The sequence below is a fragment of the Schistocerca serialis genome, chromosome 9, assembly GCF_023864345.2.
Source record: "Schistocerca serialis cubense isolate TAMUIC-IGC-003099 chromosome 9, iqSchSeri2.2, whole genome shotgun sequence".
NCBI classification, from domain to species: Eukaryota; Metazoa; Arthropoda; class Insecta; order Orthoptera; family Acrididae; genus Schistocerca; species Schistocerca serialis.
In genome coordinates, this window is record NC_064646.1 from 420,527,247 (window position 1) to 420,548,125 (window position 20,879).

Genomic DNA, 20,879 nt, shown 5'->3' on the forward strand with positions numbered 1-20,879 from the left:
GTCTGCTTGATATTTTGTACACACACTTGTTTATATTTTTTACCCCTATCGATACGGGTACATCTTGATAACATGTAACCTTTTTGTTCACAGTCTACGCATTCCTGCTGGACAGAAGAGTGACTATACTGGCCCAGAGCAGCAAGTGTTGTGCTGTCTAAACAAAACACCCTTCAGGACCAAGCACTGGTCTGGGCTGTTGGCCTGAAAGGATCTGACTATAGCGTGGAGCAGCAAGTCTTCTCAAGCATGTTAGCCGGGAGTGTGCCAATTTTGGCCCCAAGGAACACCTGTTCTGCACACTCCACAATACGGCCCGCAGGGCCAACACTACTCAGACCTGTAGGCCGGGAGAAGCTGCATTTAGTCCAGAGCAGCAAGCATTCCGCTCACCACACGAAACGCCATTCAGACTAGAGCACAATAAGTAGGATGGTGAGTATATGATCCAGTCTGCTTGATATTTTGTACACACACTTGTTTATATTTTTTACCCCTATCGATACGGGTACATCTTGATAACATGTAACCTTTTTGTTCACAGTCTACGCATTCCTGCTGGACAGAAGAGTGACTATACTGGCCCAGAGCAGCAAGTGTTGTGCTGTCTAAACAAAACACCCTTCAGGACCAAGCACTGGTCTGGGCTGTTGGCCTGAAAGGATCTGACTATAGCGTGGAGCAGCAAGTCTTCTCAAGCATGTTAGCCGGGAGTGTGCCAATTTTGGCCCCAAGGAACACCTGTTCTGCACACTCCACAATACGGCCCGCAGGGCCAGCACTACTCAGACCTGTAGGCCGGGAAGAAGCTGGATTTAGTCCAGAGCAGCAAGCATTCCGCTCACCACACGAAACGCCATTCAGACTAGAGCACATTAAGTAGGATGGTGAGTATATGATCCAGTCTGCTTGATATTTTGTACACACACTTGTTTATATTTTTTACCCCTATCGATACGGGTACATCTTGATAACATGTAACCTTTTTGTTCACAGTCTACGCATTCCTGCTGGACAGAAGAGTGACTATACTGGCCCAGAGCAGACAGTGTTGTGCTGTCTAAACAAAACACCCTTCAGGACCAAGCACTGGTCTGGGCTGTTGGCCTGAAAGGATCTGACTATAGCGTGGAGCAGCAAGTCTTCTCAAGCATGTTAGCCGGGAGTGTGCCAATTTTGGCCCCAAGGAACACCTGTCCTCCACACTCCACAATACGGCCCACAGGGCCAGCACTACTCAGACCTGTAGGCCGGGAGAAGCTGCATTTAGTCCAGAGCAGCAAGCATTCCGCTCACCACACGAAACGCCATTCAGACTAGAGCACAATAAGTAGGATGGTGAGTATATGATCCAGTCTGCTTGATATTTTGTACACACACTTGTTTATATTTTTTACCCCTATCGATACGGGTACATCTTGATAACATGTAACCTTTTTGTTCACAGTCTACGCATTCCTGCTGGACAGAAGAGTGACTATACTGGCCCAGAGCAGCAAGTGTTGTGCTGTCTAAACAAAACACCCTTCAGGACCAAGCACTGGTCTGGGCTGTTGGCCTGAAAGGATCTGACTATAGCGTGGAGCAGCAAGTCTTCTCAAGCATGTTAGCCGGGAGTGTGCCAATTTTGGTCCCAAGGAACACCTGTTCTGCACACTCCACAATACGGCCCGCAGGGCCAGCACTACTCAGACCTGTAGGCCGGGAAGAAGCTGGATTTAGTCCAGAGCAGCAAGCATTCCGCTCACCACACGAAACGCCATTCAGACTAGAGCGCAATAAGTAGGATGGTGAGTATATGATCCAGTCCGCTTGATATTTTGTACACACACTTGTTTATATTTTTTACCCCTATCGATATGGGTACATCTTGATAACATGTAACCTTTTTGTTCACAGTCTACGCATTCCTGCTGGACAGAAGAGTGACTATACTGGCCCAGAGCAGCAAGTGTTGTGCTGTCTAAACAAAACACCCTTCAGGACCAAGCACTGGTCTGGGCTGTTGGCCTGAAAGGATCTGACTGTAGCGTGGAGCAGCAAGTCTTCTCAAGCATGTTAGCCGGGAGTGTGCCAATTTTGGCCCCAAGGAACACCTGTTCTGCACACTCCACAATACGGTCCGCAGGGCCAGCACTACTCAGACCTATAGGCCGGGAAGAAGCTGGATTTAGTCCAGAGCAGCAAGCATTCCGCTCACCACACGAAACGCCATTCAGACTAGAGCACAATAAGTAGGATGGTGAGTATATGATCCAGTCTGCTTGATATTTTGTACACACACTTGTTTATATTTTTTACCCCTATCGATATGGGTACATCTTGATAACATGTAACCTATTTGTTCACAGTCTACGCATTCCTGCTGGACAGAAGAGTGACTATTCTGGCCCAGAGCAGCAAGTGTTGTGCTGTCTAAACAAAACACCCTTCAGGACCAAGCACTGGTCTGGGCTGTTGGCCTGAAAGGATCTGACTGTAGCGTGGAGCAGCAAGTCTTCTCAAGCATGTTAGCCGGGAGTGTGCCAATTTTGGCCCCAAGGAACACATGTTCTGCACACTCCACAATACGGTCCGCAGGGCCAGCACTACTCAGACCTATAGGCCGGGAAGAAGCTGGATTTAGTCCAGAGCAGCAACCATTCCGCTCACCACACGAAACGCCATTCAGACTAGAGCACATTAAGTAGGATGGTGAGTATATGATCCAGTCTGCTTGATATTTTGTACACACACTTGTTTATATTTTTTACCCCTATCGATACGGGTACATCTTGATAACATGTAACCTTTTTGTTCACAGTCTACGCATTCCTGCTGGACAGAAGAGTGACTATACTGGCCCAGAGCAGACAGTGTTGTGCTGTCTAAACAAAACACCCTTCAGGACCAAGCACTGGTCTGGGCTGTTGGCCTGAAAGGATCTGACTATAGCGTGGAGCAGCAAGTCTTCTCAAGCATGTTAGCCGGGAGTGTGCCAATTTTGGCCCCAAGGAACACCTGTCCTGCACACTCCACAATACGGCCCGCAGGGCCAGCACTACTCAGACCTGTAGGCCGGGAGAAGCTGCATTTAGTCCAGAGCAGCAAGCATTCCGCTCACCACACGAAACGCCATTCAGACTAGAGCACAATAAGTAGGATGGTGAGTATTTGATCCAGTCTGCTTGATATTTTGTACACACACTTGTTTACATTTTTTACCCCTATCGATATGGGTACATCTTGATAACATGTAACCTTTTTGTTCACAGTCTACGCATTCCTGCTGGACAGAAGAGTGACTATACTGGCCCAGAGCAGCAAGTGTTGTGCTGTCTAAACAAAACACCCTTCAGGACCAAGCACTGGTCTGGGCTGTTGGCCTGAAAGGATCTGACTGTAGCGTGGAGCAGCAAGTCTTCTCAAGCATGTTAGCCGGGAGTGTGCCAATTTTGGCCCCAAGGAACACCTGTTCTGCACACTCCACAATACGGTCCGCAGGGCCAGCACTACTCAGACCTATAGGCCGGGAAGAAGCTGGATTTAGTCCAGAGCAGCAAGCATTCCGCTCACCACACGAAACGCCATTCAGACTAGAGCACAATAAGTAGGATGGTGAGTATATGATCCAGTCTGCTTGATATTTTGTACACACACTTGTTTATATTTTTTACCCCTATCGATATGGGTACATCTTGATAACATGTAACCTTTTTGTTCACAGTCTACGCATTCCTGCTGGACAGAAGAGTGACTATTCTGGCCCAGAGCAGCAAGTGTTGTGCTGTCTAATCAAAACACCCTTCAGGACCAAGCACTGATCTGGGCTGTTGGCCTGAAAGGATCTGACTATAGCGTGGAGCAGCAAGTCTTCTCAAGCATGTTAGCCGGGAGTGTGCCAATTTTGGCCCCAAGGAACACCTGTCCTGCACACTCCACAATACGGCCCGCAGGGCCAGCACTACTCAGACCTGTAGGCCGGGAGAAGCTGCATTTAGTCCAGAGCAGCAAGCATTCCGCTCACCACACGAAACGCCATTCAGACTAGAGCACAATAAGTAGGATGGTGAGTATATGATCCAGTCTGCTTGATATTTTGTACACACACTTGTTTATATTTTTTACCCCTATCGATATGGGTACATCTTGATAACATGTAACCTTTTTGTTCACAGTCTACGCATTCCTGCTGGACAGAAGAGTGACTATACTGGCCCAGAGCAGCAAGTGTTGTGCTGTCTAAACAAAACACCCTTCAGGACCAAGCACTGGTCTGGGCTGTTGGCCTGAAAGGATCTGACTATAGCGTGGAGCAGCAAGTCTTCTCAAGCATGTTAGCCGGGAGTGTGCCAATTTTGGCCCCAAGGAACACCTGTCCTGCACACTCCACAATACGGTCCGCAGGGCCAGCACTACTCAGACCTGTAGGCCGGGAGAAGCTGCATTTAGTCCAGAGCAGCAAGCATTCCGCTCACCACACGAAACGCCATTCAGACTAGAGCACAATAAGTAGGATGGTGAGTATATGATCCAGTCTGCTTGATATTTTGTACACACACTTGTTTATATTTTTTACCCCTATCGATACGGGTACATCTTGATAACATGTAACCTTTTTGTTCACAGTCTACGCATTCCTGCTGGACAGAAGAGTGACTATACTGGCCCAGAGCAGCAAGTGTTGTGCTGTCTAAACAAAACACCCTTCAGGACCAAGCACTGGTCTGGGCTGTTGGCCTGAAAGGATCTGACTATAGCGTGGAGCAGCAAGTCTTCTCAAGCATGTTAGCCGGGAGTGTGCCAATTTTGGCCCCAAGGAACACCTGTTCTGCACACTCCACAATACGGCCCGCAGGGCCAGCACTACTCAGACCTGTAGGCCGGGAAGAAGCTGGATTTAGTCCAGAGCAGCAAGCATTCCGCTCACCACACGAAACGCCATTCAGACTAGAGCACAATAAGTAGGATGGTGAGTATATGATCCAGTCTGCTTGATATTTTGTACACACACTTGTTTATATTTTTTACCCCTATCGATACGGGTACATCTTGATAACATGTAACCTTTTCGTTCACAGTCTACGCATTCCTGCTGGACAGAAGAGTGACTATACTGGCCCAGAGCAGCAAGTGTTGTGCTGTCTAAACAAAACACCCTTCAGGACCAAGCACTGGTCTGGGCTGTTGGCCTGAAAGGATCTGACTATAGCGTGGAGCAGCAAGTCTTCTCAAGCATGTTAGCCGGGAGTGTGCCAATTTTGGCCCCAAGGAACACCTGTTCTGCACACTCCACAATACGGCCCGCAGGGCCAGCACTACTCAGACCTATAGGCCGGGAGAAGCTGGATTTAGTCCAGAGCAGCAAGCATTCCGCTCACCACACGAAACGCCATTCAGACTAGAGCGCAATAAGTAGGATGGTGAGTATATGATCCAGTCCGCTTGATATTTTGTACACACACTTGTTTATATTTTTTACCCCTATCGATATGGGTACATCTTGATAACATGTAACCTTTTTGTTCACAGTCTACGCATTCCTGCTGGACAGAAGAGTGACTATACTGGCCCAGAGCAGCAAGTGTTGTGCTGTCTAAACAAAACACCCTTCAGGACCAAGCACTGGTCTGGGCTGTTGGCCTGAAAGGATCTGACTATAGCGTGGAGCAGCAAGTCTTCTCAAGCATGTTAGCCGGGAGTGTGCCAATTTTGGTCCCAAGGAACACCTGTTCTGCACACTCCACAATACGGCCCGCAGGGCCAGCACTACTCAGACCTGTAGGCCGGGAAGAAGCTGGATTTAGTCCAGAGCAGCAAGCATTCCGCTCACCACACGAAACGCCATTCAGACTAGAGCGCAATAAGTAGGATGGTGAGTATATGATCCAGTCCGCTTGATATTTTGTACACACACTTGTTTATATTTTTTACCCCTATCGATATGGGTACATCTTGATAACATGTAACCTTTTTGTTCACAGTCTACGCATTCCTGCTGGACAGAAGAGTGACTATACTGGCCCAGAGCAGCAAGTGTTGTGCTGTCTAAACAAAACACCCTTCAGGACCAAGCACTGGTCTGGGCTGTTGGCCTGAAAGGATCTGACTGTAGCGTGGAGCAGCAAGTCTTCTCAAGCATGTTAGCCGGGAGTGTGCCAATTTTGGCCCCAAGGAACACCTGTTCTGCACACTCCACAATACGGCCCGCAGGGCCAGCACTACTCAGACCTGTAGGCCGGGAAGAAGCTGGATTTAGTCCAGAGCAGCAAGCATTCCGCTCACCACACGAAACGCCATTCAGACTAGAGCACAATAAGTAGGATGGTGAGTATATGATCCAGTCTGCTTGATATTTTGTACACACACTTGTTTATATTTTTTACCCCTATCGATACGGGTACATCTTGATAACATGTAACCTTTTCGTTCACAGTCTACGCATTCCTGCTGGACAGAAGAGTGACTATACTGGCCCAGAGCAGCAAGTGTTGTGCTGTCTAAACAAAACACCCTTCAGGACCAAGCACTGGTCTGGGCTCTTGGCCTGAAAGGATCTGACTATAGCGTGGAGCAGCAAGTCTTCTCAAGCATGTTAGCCGGGAGTGTGCCAATTTTGGCCCCAAGGAACACCTGTTCTGCACACTCCACAATACGGTCCGCAGGGCCAGCACTACTCAGACCTATAGGCCGGGAAGAAGCTGGATTTAGTCCAGAGCAGCAAGCATTCCGCTCACCACACGAAACGCCATTCAGACTAGAGCACAATAAGTAGGATGGTGAGTATATGATCCAGTCTGCTTGATATTTTGTACACACACTTGTTTATATTTTTTACCCCTATCGATATGGGTACATCTTGATAACATGTAACCTTTTTGTTCACAGTCTACGCATTCCTGCTGGACAGAAGAGTGACTATTCTGGCCCAGAGCAGCAAGTGTTGTGCTGTCTAAACAAAACACCCTTCAGGACCAAGCACTGGTCTGGGCTGTTGGCCTGAAAGGATCTGACTATAGCGTGGAGCAGCAATAGTTCTGCTCGCCATGCAAAACGGCCTTCGAAATTGACCAAAGGAGCTTAAATGGTGAGTATACAATCCAGTGTCTTGTGATAATGTCTTCTTACACTGGTTTATATTTTTCACATTGATCAACTGGGGTTTATTTTATTGAAACATAGTTTTGTTGTTCACAGTTACTCAGGCCTGTTTGCTGGCAGTGTGCTGATTTTGGCCCAAAGCAGAAATTGTTCTGAACACTTGACAAAACGGCATTCAGAGCCAACCACTACTCAGATCTATTGTTCGTGAAGAAGCTGATTTCAGCCCACAGCAGGAAGCATTCTGGTCACCAGGCAAGATTGTGTTCAGACTCGACAACAGGAAGTAGGATGGTGAGTACATGATCCAGTCTGCTTGATATTTTGTTCACACACTTGTTTATATTTTTTACCTCTAACTACGTGGGTACATTTTGATAAAAAGTAACCGTTTTTGTTCACAGTCTACTCAAGCCTGCTGGCTGGAGGGCGACTATATTGGTCCAGGGCAGCAGGTATTCTGCTCGCTAACAAAACAGCCTTCATGGCCAAGTACTACTCAGGCCTGGTGACTAGAAAGGAGCTGAATTTGGCGCAGAGTAGCAACCATTCTGCTCACTAGATAAAACAGTCTTCAAACTCGAGCGCAAGAGATGGGACTGTGAGTACATGTTTCAGTCCGTTGTGATACTGTGATCTTATATTCTTCTGCAATTTTACCATGATCTATAAATATACACTTTTATGAAATGTAACCAGTTTCTTCACTGTCTAATCAGGCCTACTTGGCGGCGAGGAGCATTTTGGTCCAGAACAGCAACTACCCTTCTAGCTAGACAAATTGGCCTTCGGTGTCTACTACTACTCAGAAATGTTGGCCGGGAAGGAGCTAATTTTACCTTGCAGAAATCAGCATTCCGCGCACCATGCAGAACGGCTTTCAGCCTCGAGAACAAGGAGAATGGTGAGTATATGTTCCAATCTACTACGATTTTGCGATCTTACACTTGGTGATTTATTTACCTTCATCGACAACAGTGCAGTTTGATGAAACTTAATGCTTTCATTCACAGTGTACTTAGACGTGTTGGGTGGGAAAGACTTTTTGTTGACTCCAGAGCACACACAGATTAGTGTCAACGTCTTCCCAACTACGTTGGACTATTCTTATTTCCTCCCATATCACCATTCTACATTTCTAACACTAACATGCGATCACACATCTTAGTAAGCACCTGTAGACCATTCCGTTTTTTGTTTCTCATTGCTTAACTTTTCAGTTCGGGCTAAACCTACAGAGTTGCTCATTCACAAATTTGGTCCGTTTTTCACCACAGTTAGCGATGTTACAGATAGAAATACTTCATTACAACCTTTTCTCTCTCAGATTGTCACTTTGTGAAAGCCACACTAATAGACACAAACCGTTATTTACCGGTAACTTCCGACTGTTGTTTGTGTTAGCTACCTGTGTTCTACTGATCAACAACATTCATTGAAATTTCAACTTAAACTGTAACAAAGTTGACCTTCTCTCGGTTATTTTGTGAACATAGTTTATCAATTTGATGTTAATACAAATAAATACATTGGACTGCACTGAGAGAAAGAACCAAGGCAATACACAGCACGGTAACGTATTTCGGAACAACTTGCATGTGACGGTAACCGACGATCTAACAGGAGTGCAGGATTTCATTGTCGTAGAACTACGTTGAGTGACTGCGAGCCTTAAGTTGGGAGAGAAACTTATGTGGATACAAAACAATCCCATTGTGTCATATTTATTTACTCGTAGATAACCTTAAAATCCCTTTGATGTTGTGCCATGTAGCTCTTAGGAAAGTTTTGGACTCTGCCTTCACACGATTTCTTCAGAACAAAAATCACACCAACAACCTAGACTCAACCACACGGCCATCTTCGACATCTTGTTACAACAATGAGCCAGTATACCAATGAAGCCCTCAACCCACTGACCGACAGTTGGTTGAGTCATGATGTATGACCTCCCATATGCTTTGTTCACTTAAACTACCTCCATCTAAGTCTGTAGATATTGCCACCAGGAAAAATAAATATTGAAACGGCAACTAAAAAGATTGCCTATGTGATTGAATCTATTTAGTCTTATTTAATATGAAATGGGCAAATAGAAAGCATATGATGTAACCATGGCGGATTATAGTCCGAAGTAGGTCCGACATCAGCCAGGTCCCAAGGCGCTTTCTTCCATTCAATGGCCTGTCTGTCTTACTTAGTACTTTTGAGGCTGCTGTGACATCAGGCAAGCCACTTTATCAATTATTTGTCTATCAAAACTGCAGTGTCCCATATTGGTTTCTCCAGTGGATACTCTTTAGCAGCACTCTCTGAAAAATTTTCACTTCATTTTTATTGTCTTAAAATGCGTTTTTCGGAAGTAGTATTTTTTTCCTTTATCGTCCATTCCTTGGACTCGTCCGTTCGCTGATTTCCAAGGGATATCTGCCCTCAAAAATTCAGTCTTACGAATTGTTTGTGCCTTAGCGAAACCTTGTGTCAGCTCTCCGAAACTTTCTGCAACTATGCTCTCCTGCCTGCCCTAATGACATGGTGCCCTTGTCCCCCCTTCCCCCTCCCTTTCCTCCCTATGCAACAATGGTACCTTCTTCCTTTCAGGTGGTCCTACAAATTCTAATTTCAGTGCTTAGTTGAAATTGATATATCTTGAGATCTAACACTCAAATCACAAAGCATGTTTTCACAAGGCCCTCTCTAATCAAATTGTATGTACATCATCCTGTGATTGCATATACTAATCACTCTCCTTCATTATTTTAATTTATCTACAGATTAGCTATGAGTGTGCTGAGCATGCAAGAATCTACCTCTGCCATGTCTCAACCTTCTCATATTGTTTTTGAAACATTCATGAGCACTGAATATCGGTACATGATAAACTCCACTTTCCTTTATTTCTACGACATGTAGGTATATTTCATTTTCTCACATTTTCTCCTGCCCCCAACTGGTCACAGCATTCAATTCTGGCCTTTTCATGTCCTTTGCAAGTCTTACCAGTTTTTAGAACTCCCCCCCACCCCCACCCCCAACTTTTAACACTATATATTTTAAAGAAAACATGCACTGATAGTTACATCATTTTATTTGTCATGAGGATACATATATAAAACTTTTAAGTTAATTCTAATACAACAAATTTCAGTAAGAGTATCTCTTTATGCTATGTATGTAGTGTTATCACAGTTACTTTGTCGTACCACTTAACACTTCACATCTAACTTCACCACACAGTTTCACATGCTAGTGCTGGTGTGTTAACCTATAAGATATGAGGTAAGTGATTATGATCCTCCACCTTGAAATCTAACCTTAGGCATGGGACAAAAGAGAGTATTGCTGTCCACCATGTCTCCCATGACACCTTCTTCCTCATCAACACCATGGTCCACTCCAATCCCTACTCCAGAGCCATCTTTCTCTAATGTGAGATAAGTTCATAAATCTCAGAATATAAGCCTCACAATGACACCTGAAGGCCACCATTTTCCACACCATGTAACAAAGTTTGTAATCTAACTACACACAGATTAATTTGTTACACTACTTTTTCCAAATATTTTCAGAATAATTTTAGTCATGACTTCAGTGATGGAAGCTTACCATTATTACTCATAATGATTTACTCTGTCCAAGGAATACCACTCATGACTCCGTAGACTTTTCCCTGTCCATTATTGTACTTTTTTGGTTTTCGTACACTGAAAATCATACTTTCTTGATTGCATTTGCTACATTTACTAAATCATTGTACCTTTTTATATTTATACTTCTAAGTCCACCTTTTCTGGTGCTCCACACTGCCCAGTCTCTTATTTCCTTAGCCAATTACATAAAATATACAGATCACACACCTGTTTGTGACACAAATCACTAATCTTCTTAACATCAGATTCTTGCCCTCGTGTATATTACACATTCCGCACTGTTACCTTAGTTCCAAGTTACAGTTCTATTATATTTATTCCTCTTGTAACCTATTTAACTTAAAACATAAAGACACTTTTCATACTTGTATATCACAGAGCGTTACTTCCAATATCATGGTTTACCCAGAATTTTGTCTTGTTTTCACTTCATGTCCCCCTTGTTATTTTCTCTGTATTTCAAAACTCTATTCACACTGTTCTACTTTCAGGATTTTACGTTTATCATGATATCTTCATGACATCCTGTATCCAACCATTGACTTACTTCACATATTCTCTTGCATTTCAGTAACTTCCTCACTTCTCAGTTGTCTATATGTACATACTGAAGACTATCAGCAATAGATTAAACAAAAGGGGAAGAGAATAGAACAAGGAAAGAATGCATTGTTCTACCCAGCTCAAGTACGCACAGTCGCCTCGCTGTGAAGTTTCCCATAGAGCAGCAACCCTCATACCCTTTTTAATGTGCCTCATCTACCATCCCTTCGTCAACTTTCCACGCATCTGTTTCTGGTCCTCCTTCCAGAGGATAACTCTTAAGTCCTTTTTCTGCTTCCCTTTGAACTCTAAAACGATATAAACTTATATTTCATACTTCTTTTTCGTTAGAACCTTTGGTCTTACTTGGAAGTTCAAAATTTCCCAGAAATGGCTCCTTTTGCTACAAAAATTGTGTTACTACTGCCTTTTCCTAACTAGACTCTGCGTGAACAGGCACCATGAAGTTCTAGCGGTACCGACTGGGCGCCATGTCATCCTCAGCCCACAGGCGTCACTGAATGCGGATGTGGAGGGGCATGTGGTCAGCACATCACACCACTGACCGTTAGTCAGTTTACATGACTGGAGCTGCCACTTCTCCATCAAGTAGCTCCTCAGTTTACCTCACAAGGGCTGAGTACACCCCACTTACCAACAGTGCCGAATGGTCACCCATTCAAGTCATAGCCCTGTCTGACAGCGTTTAACTTCGCTGATCTGATGACTGCCTTTTACTGCATGCTGAGGTTTTGTTAGAAAACGAATATTTGCATACTTGGAAATACACATGGTTTATTAGGTACTGGTTCAACACAAAGCACATACAACAACAACAACAACATACAGAGAAACCACACACAGGTGCGTATTACCAACCACTGAACATGAAATACTGACTTTAGTTATTTAGCTATTAAAGAACACCAAAGATGTGAAACATATTAACGCTCTTCCTTATTTAATAACTTGCGAAGTCTAGTCTTATTACATAAATACTGATATCTAATGTAAAACAGTGGCTTTTTTAGTATATCAGCAAGTTGTTATACAGTGTCTACTTTTGCAACTGTGATTTCATAAGCGTCGACTAGTTCACGGACAAAGAAATGCCTTATATGAATATGCTTCATTCTTCAGTGAAACTCAGGATTCTGGGCAAGCCAGATAGCAGTTTTGTTGTCAGCCTGCAGAACTGGTGTTGCCTCCAATTGGTCCATTTCTGTCAGAAGCTTCCTGATCCAGACAATTTCCCAACCAGCTTCACTGGCAGTCACAACCTCAGCTTCAGTTGTGGCTATGGCAACAGAAGATTGCCTTTGACTAATCCAGGAAATAGGTGCCCCAAAGTACAGACAAAGGACACCATATGTTGAGAGCCCAGAGCCAAGATCACCTCCAATGTGGTCAGCACCACTAGAACACTCTAAAACTGCTTCTTAGAATTGTTTTTATATAAAAGTCCATAATTTGTTGTGTTTCTCAAGTATCGTAAGATTCGTTTAGCTTTCACTACATCACAATCTGTTGATTTCATGATACAACACTGGCAGCATATGCAATGTCAGGACATCTCCCACACATCAGAAACATCAGTGCTCCAACAGCTTGGCTGTATGGAAATTCAGAGTTACGAGGACTTTCTTCTGTATCATTGTCAATTATAATGGGTGTAGTTACAGCCTTGCAGTTCTTCATGTTGAAACGCTCTGGTATTTTCCTGTGTAATGAGTCTGACTTACACATACAGTTCCACATTCTTGTTGGTCAATTTCCAGACCTAAGAATAATGATGCAGGCACTGAAGTAATTTTAAACTCTTCTCTTAAATCACTGACAATGTCTTCAAGTTCCTGTTCACTGTGAGCTGCAATCAGACTGTCATCAACATAAAGCACAAGGAATATTTTCTTACAGCCTTACTGTCTCACGAAAAGACAAGGATCAGCTTTACTCCTCAGAAAGCCCAATTTAGTGAGATGATTACTGAACTTCTCATTCCAGCAATGCGGAGCCTGTTTCAGTCCATATAGACTTTTCTTCAAGTGACATGCTCTCCCAGACCCATCATCACATCCTTGAGGTTGTTGCATATAAATGGTTTCTTTTAAATCATAATAAAGAAAAGCAGTTGAAACATCAATTTGTAAAAGTTTCATGCTCTCACTTGCAGCAACACTTAGTAGTGCTCGAATGGTAGACACTCTAGCCACAGTACTGAAAGTCTGGCCATAGTCAACTCCTTTCTGCTGCGAATTACCCTTAATCACCAATCTTGCCTTGAATTTATTGACTGAGCCATCAGCATTTGTTTTGACTTTATACACCCATCTATTAGGAATGGACCTCTTTGCATATGGTAGGTCAACCACAACCCACGTTCTATTTTCTTGAAGAGCTTTTATTTCAGAATCCATAGCTTCCTTCTAGAAATCGTGATGAACAGACTTCATGGCATCGCTGTCTGTTTCTGGTTCTTGGAAAGATAGTGAGAGGTACATTACATAATCATTAAATTTTTGTGGAGGTCTAAGGGTTAACCAATCACGCAGACATGGTAAAGCTTCTCCACTTGTGGCTTCCTGATCTTCCTCCTGAGGGTCTTCATCTACATCCGAGGAACTGCCATCCTCTTCACTTTCACTATCAATACCATTGGTCTTCAGTCTGAGGTGCTGGATCCTGATGATTGAAAACATTCACTGGAAGAGTTGAACTTTTCTCATTCTTCAGTGGCCTCTCCTCAAAGATGACATCTCATGACCTAATGAGTTTGCACACCTCTCCACAATAAATTATGTAACCCTCATTGTGATCATATCCAATGAAGACACCTTTCAGTGCTTTTCGGTCCATGTTCCTCCTCTGTTGTTTTGGAATATGAGCATAGCAGGTGGAGCCTATCACCTGCGGATGTTTCACTCTTGGCTTCTTTCCATACCACAATTCATATGGAGCCGTTACTACAATACTGGAAGGCCCTGTTCAGATAGAATGTAGGTTGTGGTGTTCACCATCTCTGCCCAAAGTTCCTGTGGAATGTTTGAATGTGCATGCATTATGGCTCTGGCAGTTTCCACAACTGTGCAGTTCTCTCTTTCACTGCACCCATTTTGTTCTGGAGTGTAAGGCATTGTGAGGCGTTGAATTACACCCTCTTTGTGAAGAATCTCTTTTGCTTGTTTGTTGTCAAATTCTTTCCCATGACCACTCAGAAGTTCCTTGGTGGTATGCCCAGGAGCTTTTGCTTCAGCTATGAACTGCCTAAACTTTTCTGCAACTCCAGACTTTTCTTGTATGAAATGTGTTGCCCTAAACTTTGTATAATCATCTTCGAAAAGAATAAAATACCGGTGCCCTGACACAGAAGGTACTTGAAACGGAACACATACATCAGCGTGAATAAGTTCACCTGGTTCTGCTGTCCTCTTTCTGTTGCCAAATGGTAAACGATGAGCCTTGCCATAAATACAGCCTTCACAAAGTTCACTGTCCATTTCCACCTCAATATTTAATTCGCTACAAAGTACAGACTTCACATCGCGCTTGTATAGTTTCCGAATCTTTCGTGATAAAGCTGCAGCGTATTGTCTCTGCTAGTGGTGTTAACTTCGCTGAGGGAGCTAGGTTTCACATTTCTTACAGCAAGTTTAAAAAGGCCTACAAAGCGATCACTGTCACCTACCAATCTAGTGACATTATCAATCTTAAGATGACAAATTTCTGCGCTTGATGTGAATATACTTTCTGGACGTTTATCCTGTGCTGCAAGAACAGAGAATAAATTCTTGTGAATCTGAGGTACATACCATACATCTGTTAAGGTAATTCTGTTCCAGTTTCCTCCAACTGCTGCTTCATTGTGTATTGAACCTTTTCCAATAGCTTCAATAATGTCACCATTAGCTATAGTAACTGAGAGTTTTGTTAGAAAAGGCTGAAATGTTTTGAAACAATTCCTATCATATGTAATATGACTTGTTGCACCATTGTCTATATACCAGTCCTCATTTCTACATTCAGAGTTCATCACAGAAGATGTCACAGAAAGAAGTAGCATATTTGTATCTGTGGTAGCTGGTTTTGGAGATTTGCCATCCACTGCCAGCTTTCAGCACACTTTAATTATATGGTTGGGCTTGTTGGAGTAATTACATATTAATTTCTTTTTCTCCATTGGATTTACTTGCTGAAATGACAGACTTAATGAGTCTGTAGTGAGGGCTTCTTGTTTACTAAAATCATCTTCCTTTGTCCTCAGAGCTTTCTCATATGCACACAATTGATTTGTTAAATTATCAATTGTTATGTCATCTCTAGACGTTCCGGTTAGCGTCCAACTAGATTTAAACGATAAATAGTCTCCTGGTAGAGTACCTAATATTTTACAAATAAAAAACAAATCAGGCATTCTTGAATTATTTACGATATCTTTAGTAATTTCCTGTTTCATTTCACTTCACAAATTTTTCAGTTTGGAAGTATGTGTCGGCAATATCGTCTTCAGGAGCCTTTTTGTAACTAAAGAACTGCAGACAAAGGTTGTAAACTTTGTCTTCAGAGACACCATCAAATATTTTGTGTAATTCTGTCCACACTTCACTCGCAGTATGTAGGCGCATTATTTTCTGCAAAGTTTTTTCCGACATATTTGCAGTCAAAACAGGAATTCCTCGTAGACAAATACTTACTATGTATTTGCAAGTGTTGCAATTTGTTTTGCCTTCCGCAACTCCGATGTTGATAATTCTTGTTGAATCCTTCGATGGTTGCGTGGAATTAACAACTTCAAAAACGTCTTCTTGTAGATAACTTTAAAAACCTTTTGCACAGAGCTACGTCATTATTTTCGTACAAGTGTCCTTTTAACACGCACCTGGGCCCATAACCCGCTGGGATTTTGTTAGAAAACGAATATTTGCGTATTTGGAAATACAGATGGTTTATTAGGTACCGGTTCAACACAAAGCACGTACAACATAAACAACAACTATACACATACAGAAAAACCACACGCAGGTGCGTATTACTACTGCTACTGAACATAAAATACCGTCTTTCGTTATTTAGTTGTTAAAGAGCGCCAAATACGTTAACACTGTACGTACATTATTATAAAACACCACTCGACAATTGCATCTCAACAACTCATATTTAAAAAATCGATACTTGTGATCATGTTAACACTGAGTTTCTGAATTCTCTAACTTGTGTAATTCTGTGACCACAACTTTGAAATGCAAGAGTAGTTTGATTTCATGTTGGACTGTTTTTGGACACCATTCCTGTAGCAACAAAAATTTGACGTTGCAGATCAGCAGTAGTACTGTGTCCATTTTGCTGGGTGAAGACACTGAAATGTGTGAACAGCAGTCAACCAATACCTCACTTTCTAAGCCACCTACTGCTCCTTTTGCAATCGGATTGACATCAGCTGAAACGGGCATCAGCTCTCTTCCACAAAACAACTCCTTTATTTTGGCTTTTTTTTTTTTACCAAACTCGGTCACAGGCATCCAATTTCTGTTTTTGCTCTTCCTATGCACCAATCAGCCTGGGAGTCTAAAACACACTGCATGAGTGCTGTCCAACCTTGATGGCAGTTCATATTTGGAATCTCCATCAAATACGAATTTATAAATCATATTAGTTTCGTCCAGAGGCACTCTTGAGTTTTATAATGAACAAGCTTGTTTGATTTCTCTCGCTTGCAGTCCAGAAGTGCTTGCTTCTTTGCAGTCTTCTATATACTGTTCTGGAGCAAGAAGTCCCCACACTTCCTACATCAACGAATTTTTATTTCTTATTGTTCCTGTTCCAGTCAGTTGCTTTTTATCAAAGTGTCACACTATCCCAATAGTACCAACAGCGTTTAATTCGTCAGATATGTCATAATAATAACTGTTGTTGCGTCAGGTGACTCTTCACACACACTCAGTGGTGCAGGAATGTCTCCCCCACTCATTAGTGTCTCCATTCTTACAAAGTTCAATAGAACTTCCCATCAGCTGCCCAACCAAGCTATTCAGCAATATTGTTCCCCCACTGAGTGCACCTCCTCGCCACCAAGGTCACCTGTGGCAGCTGCTATGCACACTTAATTTATGTTCCTCACTATTACTTGCCAGTTTTCTACTTAAAACTGGTCATCAGAATGATTGCTATTCTGTTGCCTGTTGTGCACATCATCATAAGTGGCACCAGTCTTCCACCTTCCTGCAGCTGCTGTGTTATATTTTGCACTATAATGTAACGGCCATGAGAATATTAGACTCTTTTGAGAGAACGTTCATAATTCTCGTAATTGTCATGGAGTGGTGCTACAAGTTCTCACCAAACACAGAATGGTAACAAAAGTCTTATACCCACAGCAACAACTGCACAGCCACCTCCTCATCAGTACTTACAGAATGCCTCCATTGTTCCCTGACCAGATTGGTACTAGTCTTCGGTCCAGAAATCTATGAGCAGTTCTTGCTGAATTGCTGTAGACCAATATTCTTTCAAAAATTGGACCTTGAGAACTTGTAAATGATTACAGTACTTAGTTACATCATTCACCTGTCTAAAGACATCATCTTTGAATTGCTCTGCTGTAAAAGAAACAGACAGCAAATGAGTTGTAGAAAAGGTAGTAAGAGCAACTTGACTTTCCGCGAGTTGTATCCAAGGCTATATCCTCAAAGTCCTATGTGGATGGGCTTAACAGCAGCTGGTTCCATGGCTAAATAAAAATGAGGACAGCAACCAGGCAACAGTCGGTTACTGCTTCACAGTGGGCTAATAGCAACTTGTCCAGAAACACATGGAAGTATGACTTCTTGACGTGGCTGGAAGTACGAGAAGATTGTACTGAAAGATGTTGGGCGATTAGCCAGTTTCATCCATAGCTAGTTTCACATCCCTGGATGTCATGGTGCAACTTAATGGTATAAACAGTAACAAACTTTATGAGCACATTGAAACAAACAAAAATTAACAAAATATAGGCACTAGTAACTTCACTAGGCAAAAATTTGTCGAAGTATCATTGACCACAAAGCCACATGACAAGATTAAAATGTGAGGATGTCCCTAATATAACTATAAAACCTAGAAACTGTAGCTTATACGTTTGAAATCCGTGGTAACAGCTAAAGAGGCGAAACTTCTGAAATATAATAATTGTTTCCAGTTTAATATTTGTTTCAAGCTTGGAAACTGACTCCTTTTGATGAACTGTTCCTTGTGATATGCACTTCCCTCTACTCTTTATGTGTAAGGTCTATGTGTTTTGGCATACAACTTGAAATTTGACATTTCTCTCGTGTGGCATAGACACCAGCACTTAAATCAGCGTCTTTGTTGTCCACAGGTGTGCTCGGTTGTCTTGGACAGGCCTAATGTCCCCTGTGACAGGTCAGCCAGCAGCGACAAAGTCATTATTATCGGGGTGCACACCCACCTTCCAGGCAACGGGGACAGCTCAACACCGACGATGTTTTCTTTTTCTATTGTGGTGGGCATCTGACTACTGTAAGCGAAGCCAACACACTAGCAGCACCATGTGCCGTCGTCATGGATGCTGACAAGACACCACCTATTGGCTGGAGACGCTGTGGTACTGCTGCTATCACAACAGAAGTGTTATGACATTGTGAGGCTAACATCAGTACAGTCAGAAATGTTTGCCTGGCGTTTAAAACTGATTTTTGTTTACAATAAACAAATTATTTGAGCAACATGAGAATACTCATTGAGTGTAACTATTGTTACCTTTATACTAGAGCGTTAGTTACACAACGGTACATGCATTGGCCTATTCACTTTCATTCAGCATCTTGTTCCATCAGAAATGTAACAGCATTGTTGAATGCATTCACTGCCAACGACTTAGCCTATCTGTAGCAATTGTATGTTATGCATCACCAACCTTGCAATTTCTTCATGGCACAACTCTCAATACAGATCAAGTTTCCAGAGCTTCATGTTTCCGAAGCCATCTTCAGAGTATAAGAGACCCAGATCAAGAGATAATGCCTGAGAAAAGAAACTTATAGTAGAGAAGAGTTTATCTGTGGTTGTCACAGACACAGCTACAAACTAATAATCCTGACTTTTTTCCCATGGAAATCTTAACTCTTAAACATCCCTCATGACATACTCTGCCTGAGAAATGGGCACGCCAATTTAGTTACTGCACTGTGTTCATTCGTTTCGTCACATATATTTCACGTGGCAAGTCATAATAAAAAGGAAATAATTTCATGCTTGGCAGAGCGAGTGCACCAGCATACATCATTGGTTCAGGAAATGACGTGTTGCAGTCACCTGAGTGGACATTGGTCCCTATCAGCCGACTTCCATGATTGGTGGCCGGAGTCTGGTGTGACAAACTAAACTCTAGAGCACAGTGTTTTGAGCTGGACCACAGCCAACAGCTCTTTCACACAACATTTTTGGATCTTTTTCTATTACTGAAAGTCAGAAAGTGAAATACATTATTTTTACTCTTCCATTGCAACAAACTGATACTTTTAGCTTACAGGGGAATGTAAATTCATGTCAAGTATTGCGCATCACATAGTAAATATCGACTCCTGTACCAAAACACTATTTCTGGGAAGCTGTATCTTCCCCCATGTGGCGAGAGGTAGCCTAGTAATTGTTAATACATTCAGGAACATTGTCGAACATGATTGTTTTCGTGGTGCAGGTGTTAATGGTAGGCAAAGGCATAATGTTACTTGATCGAACTGACCTCCGCACCCCCTGTCATCGTTATTGCGACACTGTACTTGTTTCCCTCGTTTGTCTTTCCGGAGGTGCATTCGGCACTGGCTTCAGTTTCATTCGTATGTATTATTTCACAACTCAACATCCCTCTTCAAGACATTCTAATCGCACAGAGATGAACGAGGCATCGTTAGAAAATTTTTAATTGTTTCTCATACTGCATATCGAGTTTGCGCTAAAAACTTACTGTTTGTCGAAAATTTTGAACTATCATAGGGAAAAGGGCATCATGGATGCCCGGCATCATACCTGTATTTTGTGAAGCTAACCTCTTACTCACGAACAAGAGACTCACTTTTCATATTATCTTATTACAAATAACTCCTTATTAACTAGATAATTTGTATACAGCAGCGTCACTGATAATAACGGTGACCACTGCAGTAGTCATTATCTCTGCCCGTCGTACAGGTTGACTTTTCTCAACGAATATACGTTTCGAAACGACATAGAGTAAATACTTAATACGAAACAACAAAGGTATTGGTCATTGTCAACATAAATTGTGATTTACGTATTGCTGCTACGGATTAACGTGCTTACATGAAGTAATAAATGCAATCAAAGACCCAAAATACAGTTAGAATTTACTGAGGTCGTAGTGAATATCAGGTAAGAAGCGAATTGAAATTGCATTTGCTGTCGCTATAAGCAAGTCACAGGGACAAAAGTTTCAAAACGCAGGATCATATTTACCTTATCCATTCCTTACTTGCAGGCAGTTGTATGTAGCCATTTCAGGACTAACTAAATCAACTAACATTTTCGTATCCCTTAAGGAAAATCAAAAATAAAAAGTCCATGAAGCTCAAATTCTTATACGATGTATCG

The 20,879-nt window shown here is 42.6% G+C and overlaps 3 long non-coding RNA genes across 4 annotated transcripts in view; 2 read left to right on the forward strand and 1 right to left on the reverse strand.

The window, feature by feature from the left end:
- LOC126419285 (uncharacterized) overlaps positions 1 to 20,402 on the reverse strand; it is a 28,335-nt gene extending 7,933 nt beyond the window's left edge. The window contains exons 1-2 of the long non-coding RNA XR_007575956.1: positions 20,298 to 20,402; positions 19,186 to 19,292 (exon numbers count right to left, since the gene is read on the reverse strand). This is a non-coding gene — a long non-coding RNA (uncharacterized LOC126419285). The remainder of the gene's footprint in view (positions 1 to 19,185; positions 19,293 to 20,297) is intronic.
- LOC126419284 (uncharacterized) lies at positions 7,318 to 7,939 on the forward strand. Its single transcript, XR_007575955.1, has 3 exons — positions 7,318 to 7,374; positions 7,485 to 7,681; positions 7,800 to 7,939. It is a non-coding gene; the product is annotated as an uncharacterized LOC126419284 (long non-coding RNA).
- A 43-nt stretch (positions 20,403 to 20,445) lies between the features above and the next one.
- The window catches only part of LOC126419280 (uncharacterized), a 75,978-nt gene continuing 75,544 nt past the window's right edge, over positions 20,446 to 20,879 (forward strand). For both annotated transcript variants that reach the window (XR_007575951.1, XR_007575950.1), the window contains exon 1: positions 20,446 to 20,660. This is a non-coding gene — a long non-coding RNA (uncharacterized LOC126419280). The remainder of the gene's footprint in view (positions 20,661 to 20,879) is intronic.